Source organism: Benincasa hispida, chromosome 12 (genome assembly GCF_027475165.1).
Source record: "Benincasa hispida cultivar pf3 chromosome 12, pf3_genome.v1.1, whole genome shotgun sequence".
NCBI classification, from domain to species: domain Eukaryota; kingdom Viridiplantae; phylum Streptophyta; class Magnoliopsida; order Cucurbitales; family Cucurbitaceae; genus Benincasa; species Benincasa hispida.
The window spans coordinates 56,595,781-56,609,511 of record NC_143489.1 but is presented as its reverse complement, the minus strand read 5'-3'; the positions used below and the strand labels follow the sequence as shown (position 1 = coordinate 56,609,511).

Here is a 13,731-nt window from a genome sequence, read left to right as displayed (position 1 = left end):
AAATATATTTTTATCTTAACAAGTAAACAATAAAATTTGAAATTTAAATATGATGTTTATATAATAATAATAAAACGTAACATTAAATTATTAATTATAACAAATTAAAAAAGACTAACGGGATGGGGACGGGGATGAAAAATACATTCCTTATCCCCTTTCCCCATTTAGCTCGTGGAGAATAGTTCTCCCACTCCCTTTCCTATTCTCCGTCCAAGCGAGGAACCCCCACCCTGTTAGGCGTAGGTCCTTGCGAGGAAAATGGACATATCTACTCTTTATAATGTCATGTCAATGATTGAAATGCATGAAGTTCTTTCTTCTCTCAAATACACGCATGTATCTATAAGAAATTCAAGGTTAAAAAACAGTTATAAAAATAATTTGTAACAATTTAGTCTTTTTAGTTTCAAATTTGTTACAATTATTTGTTGGATTTTGATAAAACATTAGAAGTTCAGTTGTCCCACATTGGAAAAGTTTAAGAAAATCATGAACTTATGGGCTTTAAGCACTAAATGAGCTTATGTCTTTGGTTTCAAGTAATCCCAATTAGAAACACTTTAAGCTTAAGTGTGTTAACTGTAGTTAAATTCTCTTTATTTATTCACTAGTTTGAGAGTGAGAAAAGGGTTTGAGTAGTATAAAAGCTTTGAAATAATTGTAATAACTTTTTATATATAGCAGATTTTTTTTTCTGGTGAACCGTGATTTTTCTTTGATTTGGAGTTTTCCACATAAAATCTTGTGTTTCTAGTTTTATTTCTTTCTTTTGATTTCTCTATTATTTTTTTCTTATTCATGCAATAGTAGTGGGAGGTTTTCCCAACAAATAGTATCAGAGCTATTGGTTCGTAGTTCTCGAATTTTTTGTATATCTGTGGTTGCAACATTATCTGAACTTCCACATTAGAACATAATTCTTGAAACGGGCTACAATATTGTGAATAATGTGTGTTGTTTACTATTTGTTGATTTGTTAGGAGCGAAGCAGATGTGTGTAATACTTTTTAAGTTCAATAAAGTTTCACGTGTGGAGAAATTTGATGGATTGATCAATTTTGGATTGTGGCAAGTGCAAGTCAATGATGTATTGATACAATATAGGTTACACATGTGCAAGTTAAGTAGTGATGGTCTTCTATTCCAGTCCCGAAGTAATTCCAGCAGAGGTTCACTCTTTATAGTGGAGTGAGTTATAATCTATAAAGCACAGATACTTCATGTGAGGTAAAGAATCAGTATCAGACACGTATCGGATACTGATACTTCCAGATACTTCACAGATATGTATCTGACATGCGATTTGACGTATCTATATTTTCAGATACTTTTCAGATACGTATCTGACATGTGATTTGACGTATCTATTTATATGCGTACTTTTTTTGAAGAAAAACTACAAGTAACTCATATAATCTTTCTCAATCTAAAATTAGGTAACTTATTTAAAAAGCTCACTACTCGAGTCCAAAACTAAAAGAAAAATAAATAAATAACGGACCAAACCATAGACTAGAATCATCTAATCTCTATCTTCACATTTGAGTCCCCACAAAATCCACCAAAATATAAACCATTTGGATGTCTTCAACAATAAGTTCTTCGTTTATTTTTATACTTCTCTCTCTAATCTTTTCTTCTTCTTCTTTTTTGCAATATGAGTCACTTTTCTATTGCATTTTATTAACTATTGTACTTCAACATCTTAGATGTTGCTTTTTTTGTATTGTATTTAAGTGTTTGTATTCTATTTTGTGCTATTGTTATTAACTTGTATACTAAATTTATCTCTATCCTAGATTTTTTTTAAAGAAAAAAATGTATCTTCAACGTATCAGTATCCTTGTTTTTTAGAAATATATATCTTCAAAAAATATATAAAAAAGTGACGTATCCTTAGACGTATCCGTATCTTAGTTTTTTAGAAATTGACGAATCGTCGTATCCAATTGTATTCATATCGAGTAGCTGTATCTATATCTGTGCTTCATAGGTTATATTCCTCTGAGATGAAAATTATGATTGTCGGTAAAGAAAATGGATGCGAAAAGAGTTATGGATTCTTCAAATATTTTGCCAATGTGAAATTTGTATAGTTTGGGTAAAATATTAGAAGTTCAGTTGTCCCACATCGGAAAGGTTTAAGAAAGTCATGGGCTCCAAACACTATAAAAGGAGGCTATGTCTTTGGAGCGTGCTAACTCTAGTTAAATCCCCTTTTATGGATTCCCTAGTTTGAGTGGGAAAAGGGTGTTTATGGTATAAAAACTTTGAGAAATTGCTCTTGTAATTGGGATTGAGAAAAGGGTTTTTCTTGAAATTCTTGTGTTTCCAATTTTATTGTTTTTTTTCTTAATTTCTCTAATATTTTTTCTACTTAATCCTACGATAGTAGTAGGAGATTTTTCCCAAAATTATTGAGCTTCAATATATAACAATCTAAGTTCATATATTCTTTAAAGTTGTAGCAATTTAACCTCTCCTATGAAAAATCTCATCAAATTTTAGTATCTTTATTTATTTCATAACGACTTAATTTTTCTAACTTTTCAATATTTTCAGTTCCTAACGAACAATTTATTGTTTTATATATTGTTTTATATGACAAAATTGTTAGAAATTATATTTTTTACATTGATAAATATCTATCAATAGACAATGACATTTTCTTTATATATATATATGAATAAGTTGTCTCATTTTTCTATATTTGAAAACAACTCATTTATATATATAATAAATTTCATTAAATCTATAAAACAAATTTTAAAGAAAAGATATTAAATTAATACATATTTTTTTCAGTTACTAAATTGTTGTTAAGTTATTATTGCACACATTTAGTTAAGTGACTAAATAACTACTTCCACTAAAGCTCAGAGATCAAAAACTCTAGAAGGAAAGAAATAATGGAAAGATGAGTTAATTTCTCAATATAATATTGAAGTTGAACATTCAATTAAATAAAATTACAACTCAGCATGACTTAACAGATGAAAATAATTAAAAATTAAAAATTAAAAATTATTAAACATATTTTGATTTGAGGACCAAAAGACTTCTTCGCAAACATAACCTTAATAAGTAGTCAATTGCAAAAATAATGCAAATTTTTGCTATAAAATATCACTTCAAGTCTGAGCATCTCAACAGGGAAGTGAAACAAACCGCAAAAGAAAATTAGAGATCGCCACAAAAATGTCTAAAAAATATTTGGTTATTCTTGTTCTTGGGGTGATTCTTCTTACCACCCAAGTTTTTGCTCGATCTCATTACCTGCCGGAGACCCACCGGAAACACACGTCCTCCGCCACTGTCTCGTCGGCGGGGGATGTGACTTTGAGAAGAATAAAATTTCCACCCTTCTTTAAGAAATTGATTCCAAAAAAACCCGAACTCCCACCAATCATCTTGCCGCCGCCGCCGCCGCCACCACAGCGGCTACGTCAACCAAAACTACCTTCTTCCAACTGAATGGCAAGACTTGCAGCGATTTACATGTGTGTCATAAATCAGCACCACCGTAACTACGGTGTGTGTTCTCTCAAGCTTAAGATGGATGATATTATTGGAAGTTTACTTTCATGTAATGTGTTATTATTATTGGTGCAATCTAAGTACATGTCTCATGTGTTGTACTATATGTTTTCTCTCTCTCTCTTTTAAATAAACGTGGGGCAAAGATTTAAATATCTAATTCGAAAGAAAAGTTGTTGTAGCTTATTATATGATATAAATTTGAAGGAATAACGAGTGTATTTTTCATTATTTGTTGTCCTTTTAAAAACTTTTAAAGTGTTTGAGAATTATTTGTCAATACAAATTGTTGATTATTCTTCTTTAAATATAGCGTACAGTAGTACATCCAAGATTTTAAGTTAGAGGACACAATGCATATAATACTCAAATTAAAGTAATATAGATATTAGAAATCTTGTTAATTAATTAGGTGATAATGTTTTTAAAAATATATATATATTTACTGTAAAAAGTGAAAAGTACAAGTGTATATGGAGAGGGTTGGAAAAATAAAAATGTCTATTCATAATTGGGAAGATTCAAACACGCCAAATACAAGGGGGCACACTTGGCCTATGGAACACGATAGTAGCAAAGCCAACAAACTAAGAGGTCATTTTGGTAGCAAATGACAAATTTTGTATACATAATATCTTTGACAATATTTTTTCGAGTTGAGGGGTGTACGTGCCCCCGACCATTTCATGGATTCATGGGTGGGTGATTATTTATTGGCCTTTTGTGTTGATATCAAATAAAAGAATTGTAAAACCTGGATTTTCATTTTCCCTACTTAAGCGGGAAATAAAAGGAATTAACTAAGTATAAGTTAAATCCTATGTTAAAGAGTACGAAAATTCTAAGTGTTTAAATATATTGTTTAGTAGCTTTGAAATAAGTTGTTACTAGTAAAAATTTGGTTAAGTATGAATCCAAAAAGAACTATGCGTTAGAGGCTAGAAAAATAGCCAAGTATTAGACAATGTGTTGGCCTTGTGCTAAGCGTTGGTGTTATGCCATGCATTGGCCATGAACATTTGAGAGGTTATTTGGGCGTTGAAAGAGGCTAAAGTGTGGTCGAGAGGAAAGACTATGCGGGGACAAGCATGCGGTAGCCTCAAGTTGCGCGGACATGGGCGCTGGGCGTTGGAGTTGCGTGCGCTGGTTGATCGTGTAGTAAATAAGCAGTGCTACATGATGAGGTATACGATCGTGTAGCAAATGAGCAGCACTACATGATGGGGTATGCGATCATTTAGTAAGTGAGCGAAGCTACACAATGAGGAAGGCGACCGTGTAGGTGGGCACTGGACGATCGTATAACAAATGCGCTGGAGGATGCTACACGATCGCTTAGTGTCAAACACTATCGCATAGCTCTATCGTTTAGCACCGTGTCTTGATCATTTAGTGCACGCCCGAGGTAAGCGATCGCCTAGTGCTATCGCATAGCAATCGACGCATCACTCAGCTGCCGCTTAAAAGTAAATGATTGTGTAAGCGATCGCTCAGCGCCATCACATAACTCTTTGTCACATCGTTTAGCTTCCGATCAAAGGTAAACGATCGTGTAAGCGATTGCTCAGTGTCATCACATAGCTCTTCGCCTCATCGCTTAGCTCCCACCCAAAGCTACACGATCGTGTAGTACCATCGCATAGCAAAACAATGCATCGCTTAGCTCTAGAGGTAGACGATCGTCTAGCATACAACACCTAAACGATTAATGCCTGAAGCTAGATGATCGTTTAGCTTTTCCTTCATATCATCTAACATATGAAGCTAAACGATCGTTTAGCTACTCAAGCTCAATGTCGATATGAACAAAGGCTGATCGTCTGGAATCTGCAACTCGGCCCCTTCACTTGTTTCTTTGAATTACAGCTTAATTTCAACCCTAATGACTCTATATAAATTACAGACTCTTGGGAAGATATTAAAGCTCATCTAGCAAAAGCCAATTACAAATTTAAACAGGAAATCAAAGAGAAATTAAAGGCCAAAACTTAGAAAACCATATCATTACAGCAGTTTCATATTTTCATACAAAACATCCACCATACCAGAATTAATCCGAACTGAATGCTCATAAGATGCTCTGATACCAATTGTTAGATGGACACCATCGCGCAGCAGAACAAATCAGGATCCAACATTCTAATTCATTAATTTTGGTTGAAAAGAAACATACTAAAAACATAGTATAATGGATTTCAAGAACATACCTTGGCCGAACCAACGAAATCTCCATTTCCAGCTGCAAAATCCTTCGAATCCTTGTGTAGACCACCACAAGATCTTCCCTACTATCCTCTTGATGCTCTAGATTGAGTTGTGTGACTCAAAATAAGTTGGAATCAAAGGGAATATGGAGAAAGCTCACTGAACAAAACCTATTGAAGAACACCTTCTTCATCCGAATTTTTCAGTAAAAATTCAATCGGTTCTCATGCCTTTCTTCACTCCAATCTCTTCAATATAATACAGACTATCAAGCAAAGAGATGTGCTGCATGGGATGCAGCTCATGCTTGGAGTAAAGCAAATGAGGAGGTGGTGGGTTCTTAATAAGCTACTTGAAGATGACTTGAAAAACCCATTTTCAAGTTTGTGTAGTTTTCTAATTTCCAAAAATCCATTTTGAATTTAAAATCATATTTTATTTCTAAAATAAAAATTTATTAATTTTACAAATTAATTTCAAAAATTAATTTTCTAATAAAATTAATAAATAATTATTTAAACAATTTAAATAATTCTAATTAATTTAATATCCAATATTAAATTAATTTTTACATAAATTCATCTTCATATATTTAAATCATATTTAAATATATTTTCTCCAATTCCGTTTGATTCTAATTTGAACGTTTCAAATTAACTTATCACACTAGTCTAGAGCTAATCCATTTTCGAGTTAGTAGGGAGATCTCATGGACCTACAGATCATGGGCTCCAACAATCTGAGATTAATCGGCTAAGCTCATTAGACCGATCTAATCCCCATTCATTAACTAATGGGTCACTCTACTAAAGCCCATAGTTGAACTACCCTCACTATAGATATATTATGTCCACTCGATATAACTATGATTATTAAGTTAACCCTTCAAAGGTTGTTCGTAATAACGGTTGGGTCAAATCTCTGTTTTACCCCCGAAATTACCTCTTGTTCCTTAAGTCCCCACTGATCCCCTAGTGAACAATTGTTTTGTGATCCAATCACAAACCCGAGTCCCTCTCATGCCAAATGAAAGGGCGGGATACCTTGTTCAAGCCCCAGAATCAGCACTTAAGGAAACAACCTCTCTACTATCCCTAAAGCAGGTAGGAGTGAATTCCCTCTTGTACCTTATGTCCCTAGTTATCTATCCAGTCTTACCCCTGAAGTGGCAATCATATTGGGTCGGTGCTGTTGAGCCAACCCTCACCTATGCAAATCTAAGGGCAACCCCAGATAAACAGAAGTTCATAGTTAGCTCAGGATTAAGGTCAAGTTACCTAGGTCATCGCTTTGAAATAATCAATCTTAAACAGTAAACAGCGTTATAAAGTAAGAGTGACTCATTTCGTGGTCCGATCTTATACAAACTCTTTTGCACAAGGACACCCCCACTCCTCATGTCCAACATGGACGAATTAGGATCACTTCGTTTGTAGCACTTTACAACTTCTTGTAACAACTACAGAGCAGACCGTATCCAATAGTATTACCAGAATAAGGTACCCAACCTTATCCATGTACTATAGATCATTTTGACTATTTACTCAAACATGATCCACCTTTATGTCTCCACACAAAGTTTAAGTACTCATCCAATAGTCAAGGGACTTTTAGGTTTATTAGATTTCTATTCAAGCAAGAGATCTATTCAATAACACCTTTATTGAATTTTTAGAATAAGTTTCATTGTTTACATACCACGAGTTTTAGGTCATAAAACCCGACAGTTGAGTGCCTAATAAGAAATGACACTTGGGACCTAGTTCCTTTTCCTAAAGGGTGCAAGCCAATTGCATCTAAGTGGGTGTACAAGTTTAAAAAGGGTGTTCCAAATGTTCAAGGACCTAGATATAAAGCTAGGTTGGTTGCAAAGGGGTTCACTCAAAGATAAGGTGTTGACTACAATGAGATATTTTCCCCTATAGTCAAACAAACTTCAATCAGGCTATTACTATCTATTGTGGCACAACAAGATCTAGAGCTAGAACAACTTGATGTTAAAACAACTTTCTTACATGGTTTTCTAGATGAGACCATTTACATGTGTCAATCTAAAAGCTATGAAGTCAAAGGGAAAGAAGACCATTACTATCTACTGAAGAAGTCTATCACCTAGGTGTTGGAACAGAAGAATCAATGATTTCATACAGAAGAATGGGTTCATTAAAAGTTCTTATGACAGCTATGTCTAAATAAAATCTAATACCTATGCTAATCCTATCTATCTACTCCTATATGTAGATGATATGCTATTATCAGGAACTCCCATGAAGGATCTAAAGCAAGTTAAAGACTTATTAAAATCAGAATTTGAAATTAAAGATATGGGCAGTGCAAATAGAATTTTAGGTATAAACATCAAAAGAGACAAATCAACATACAAATTAAGCATTGATCAGATACAATATTGTGAGAAATTAATCAAGAAGTATCATATGACAGGCTAAAACAGTTTGCACACCAAGAGCTCATCATTTTAAACTTTCATCAGAAAATTCACCTAAGGAAATAAATGTTGAGTATCTAAAGCAAATGTCTACTGTTCCCTACTCCCAAGCAGTGGGAAGTCTTATGTACCTTATGGTTTCTACAAGGACAAACATTGCTTATGCTACAAGTTTGGTCAGTAGGTACATGGCCAATCCTGGCAAGAGGCACTGGAAGGCTACCAAATGGATTAAGAGGTACTTAAAAGGCACTATGAGTGCCATACTACTATATCAACAAGCATTAAACAGGGAGCCCGAGCGAATAGGGTATGTTAACTCAGACTGTGCAAGGGACTTAGACAGAAGAAGGTCCCTATCGGGCTATTGAAGGAAATCAGACATGAGGATTTTCATGAGCAGCAGAAGAATCGTTCAAAATTTCATTCGAATATGAACATTCACAATTACAATCAAGAAACAGAAACAACAAGCTATGCATACAACGAAATTACAATATGCTTTTTTACATATCATGGGATAGAATTAACATACCTTTGAAGACTCATCTTCAAGATCCCTCGATCACGAATGCTCGATCAAACAACAACACATCAGTCACGAATGTTCGAACACTTCGACCGCTACACTACACAATCACAGCGACCACGAACTCAACAATCACCAAAATCACGAACAAACGGAAACCACCACACAAACATCGCGAACTTAACGAACGGCCTCCAAAACCTCGAATATGTCTAGTTGAGTACGAAACCACCACAATGGCTACCTTGATATTCTTAGTATGAGAATCCAAAAGTGTGGGCTATGTGTGAACTTGGTTAGAGGAAAAGACTGGAAGAGAACAATTATGTGAACGATTGAGCAAGTGAGAGATGACAAGGCCTATCGTATAGACGATGCCCAATCATTTAACAAAAGCTATGCGATCGTTTAGCAGAAGCTACAATATCGTTTAGCTAATCAGCCAGCTGAGTGACTATCGTATAGACACACTCCACAATCGTCTAGTCTCTCTTTAGCTGTCGTTTAGCAAATCTAATTTACATGACAACTTCTACGAGAAAATTTTCGGGAATAGAAATCTCAATTAACAACTTACTAAATTTAGGAAAATATTTTTCTTTTTATCTCACGGTTACCATGAAACCACCAATAACCTCCCACTCAATTGGTTATTAGTGAAAAAAAATATAATTATCCAATAATTAATATTATTATAAATATAAATGATAACCAACTTACCATATTATATTTATAACCTATAGTTTTAATATTTCATCTTATGAAACATATAAATCATAGTTCTTTTTCTATTTCATGGTACTTAATGTAAATCTCATTTACATTAATCCTCCACTTGATGTATCTCATACATCACCCTAATCATATCATATATAATCGAATTCCCTCTTGTCAATTTGAACATTTCAAATCAACACCAAGAACTGATTCTCAACTTAAATCTATTGAGCTACCAAGGGGACCTTATGGACCTGTAACTCGAAGCTCCAACAGTAGGTGAATAATTGACTAAACTCTTTAGTCACGGGATCCACCATCCGTTAACTGCCATGCACTCCACTAAAGATCGATCGTTGAACTCTCCTTACTATGATATACTATGTGTCCATATCAATCAATCAACAGTATGATGACCCTTCACAAATCGCTCGTAAGTACAACTGGGCCAATAACTGTTATGCCCCTGTAGTTACATCTAACTCCTTAAGTACCACTAATCCCTCTAATGAACATAATTCATAGTCCTACTATGACTTAGTCCTCTCTTCCAAAGAGAAGTTGTGGCCACTATGTTCATGACCCGGAATCAGCCCTTGAGGAAGCAGTCTATCTACTTACCCCTGCTTCGGGGAATGAGTGAATTCCATCTTGTGTAACTGAGTTCCCAGCTCCCAAATCAGATAAATTTCCAAAAAGGTAGGCATGTTGAGTTGGCAATCTAGTCACTCTCACCCATACTAATCAAAGGACCGCCCTCAAAGATAGGAGTTCCCAAAACATTCAGGATTGAGGTCATGTCACCTATGGTCATTTAGGTGAGATGTAAGTCTCCAGTATCAACAAAGTTATATACAGAGACGAATCATCTCGTGGTCCGGTCTATACAAACTCTTTGTATAGGACACCCCCGCTGGCATGTCTCCACATGAATAGTCAGGATCTACCATTTGTAGTAATTCACAACACTTGCAAACCTCTACAAAGCAGGTCGTATCCGTAGTGTCACCAGAATCAGGAATCCCTCCTTAATCCTTATACTAGAGACCTATTTAGGTTATCACTTAAGGCATGATCCACTTGTATATCTCATATACATGCTTAAGTTTACATACACTAACTATAGAGCTTTGTTTATTGGATATGAATAAATTCCATATAAAATAACTCTTATTTTATTCATAACAATGTGTATATATTATAAACAACGAGACTCCGGGAGAATTAGGACACCAATCCTAACAACTACATCTTTCTATATGGAAGCTATGTACTTAGTTGGAAAGCTACTTTACAGTTAGTGGTAGTTTTTTCTACCACTGAGCTGAATTTATAGCACTATTAGAAGCTGTTAAGGAAGGTTTATGGCTTAAGCGGCTACTACTTGACTTCAGAATTAAACAGAATACAGTCAAGATATATTGTGATAATCAAAATACCATACATTTATCTAAACATCCACAATATCATAATCAAACTAAACATATTGATGTTAAATATCATTTTATAAGGAAACAGATAGAAGGAAAGAAAGTAGAAGTGTTGAAGATTCATACCTCAGAGAATGCTTCTGACATGCTGACCAAGGCAGTGACCCAGCTCAAACTTCAAAAAGGCCTCGACATCATCGGGTTTGAGTTGAGAGACAAAGGATGAAAAAGAAAGGGTTAGCAAAAAAGGAGTTGAAACTTGTTAAAGTTTATTTCAAGGTGGAGATTTGTTAAGGAAAACATGTTGAAACTAACTTTACGAGTCTGTTATAACTACTTCATAAAGTCCTATATAAATACATCTTAGCTAGTTCATAAATGTACTGAGAAAAATAGAAAGTTCATCTTACCACTTATCTGTAATCTCCAAGATCTCTCCAAAATTGAATAATAAATTAGCTCCTCCGTAGATGTAGGCCTTGTTCTTGCCGAACCACGTAAAAGATTGGTGTTCTTCGTCTTTTCCTTCCCTTTATACTTCTTGCATTATTGAATCTTCCTCTTCTTGCTAGTTTTCTTCTCTAAATCGAAATAGACAGCATTTCCCTTCATTTTCTCTCTTCTCTCTCAAGCTCTCTGACCCAAAACAAGAAAGAATGAAGGATAGTCGTTCAAAGTAATCAGATTGTGTGAGTGCATAGATCTAATCTCAACCATCAATGTGTAAGGCCAGATTAAGTCTTCACACAGATTGTGCTTTCATCACATGGTTTTCAAGACGAGGTTTTCCTTCAGCTGGTTTTGAGCTGAATTTTTTTTCAAGATTGGGCCTCGGTGTGACTTTTACAAGCCCACCAAAACTTCAGCATAGCCTAACAAATTTTAATTAATATAAAGTAGAAGAGATATAAATATTTGAATAGGAAGCTTCAAAATTAGTAATATATGTTAATTGTTGTTGAATAGAGTATTTATGCTCACATTGGACGATTCTATCTAACAACATGAAATAGAATTAAAAAATCAAAATGAAATAGATAAAACTAGCATGTATATATATTTAAAATCACATTATATTAAAAAAATCACAATGTAATATATTAAAGGAAATAATCAAACTAGTGGCACAAATGGACTACTTTACTGTACGAGAATGTTGAAAATAAAAAGCACAAGGATTAGATGCAATCTAATCTAACACCTATATCCCATGGGCTCATTTTTTTTTTTTTTTGTTATATAATAAAAGAAATAATTCAATTTTTTTAAAAAATATTTGTCAGGAAATTATAAATACAACAACTAAACCCAAAGTATCAGCATATATAAACAATACAAAATAATTTGCACATATAGCAAAATTTAGTTTCATCCATTGAAGTGCATCGATGATAGACAATGTATATGTTTATAATACATTTTCAAGTGATTAATTTAAAAAATAGGTTATTTTGAAAGAAATTGGAGTTTTATCGACTTTTCATGTGTATTTTAATCAATTTTTTTAATCAAAATTATTTAAATAAAAATGATTTTTTTAAAAAACATTTTTCTCTCAAATCAATCCAAACAAGATATTACTAACAAGAGTCTATCAACAATAGATTTCAATTCCGAATAGATTTTGTTATATTTGTAATTCTTTTAAAATATTATTATATATTTAATTATTAGCTTTAAAAGTATCATATATTATATTTAGCCCATTTGTATTGGGTAATTGACAGGATTTGTAAAGATAAACGCAGCACAATTTGTAAAATATTTTTATCAAATAAAAATGCTACTGTGTTCATTATGTCATAGCTACTGCAACGACTCCTTTGGGATGACCGACAGGTTTTATATTATTAAAATAATAATAATCTTACTTACCTGAATGTTAATTAACCAAATTTTGGATAAAAAACAAAGTTTTGTAAGTTACTTTTTACATTATATTAAGAAAAATACTGCATCTTCATAAGTACTTATGTTTGTGCATCTAAATAAAGTTGCCCAATTATAATTTAAAATGTATGAAATTATTTTTTTAGGAAATATTTTTATGTTGGTGAGAGAAAAGTATTACTTTTATAAATTGTATTCTGTTTAATTTTCACAAAGTTGTTTGGGCGCCCATGGCCTAATGGATAAGGCGTCTGACTTCTAATCAGGCGATTGTGGGTTCGAATCCCACTGGGCGCGTTTATTTTAAACGACAAATTTTATCTATTTATTGATGGTTGTCCTCTGCATTCACAATAAATCTTTGAAAAATCGGATATATTAAGTTCCCTAAATATATCGACGTTACTTCCATTTCTAAATTAATAAAAAAAGGTAGATTATAGACTTAGATTTTAAAAAATGAGAACATAAAAACCATAAACGAGACCTATTCTCGAGATTTCAATTTAGAAATTATCAAACTACTTGACATTTTGAAAAATAACCAACCACATGAATTCGACGGACAGAAACAATGATATTGATACCGAATTTTTGTTTTAAATATTTTTATATAAGATTTAGGTATTTTATTTATTACTTTCTAGATCCCCCAAAATCTTCTCATAGGATCTGGCACCAAGATTGGTTTCTTTTGGTATATTAAAATTAAAATATTAAATATTTACTATTTACATATACATTCATCATTTATATATTTTACCATACAAATTTATATGTAAAAAATTTTCAATTCAATCCTGTTCAACACAATTCTCCGGCCTCATAACAAGAATGTGAGGCCGACCTTGAAAGGTACCTAAAGACTCGAGAAGAAGCAAGGGATGAATTCGCGAAATTAGAGGTAGCATACCACCTAACTTCTCAGCGGCTGCAGGAATTTGTAACGCAATTGAACACCGTCAACAAAATAA

The 13,731-nt window shown here is 33.4% G+C and overlaps 1 non-coding gene across 1 annotated transcript; it reads left to right on the top strand.

Moving 5' to 3' along the window:
• Nucleotides 1-12,981: 12,981 nt before the first annotated feature.
• Nucleotides 12,982-13,054, top strand: TRNAR-UCU (transfer RNA arginine (anticodon UCU)). The gene has a single exon. It is a non-coding gene; the product is annotated as a tRNA-Arg (tRNA).
• Nucleotides 13,055-13,731: the final 677 nt, after the last annotated feature.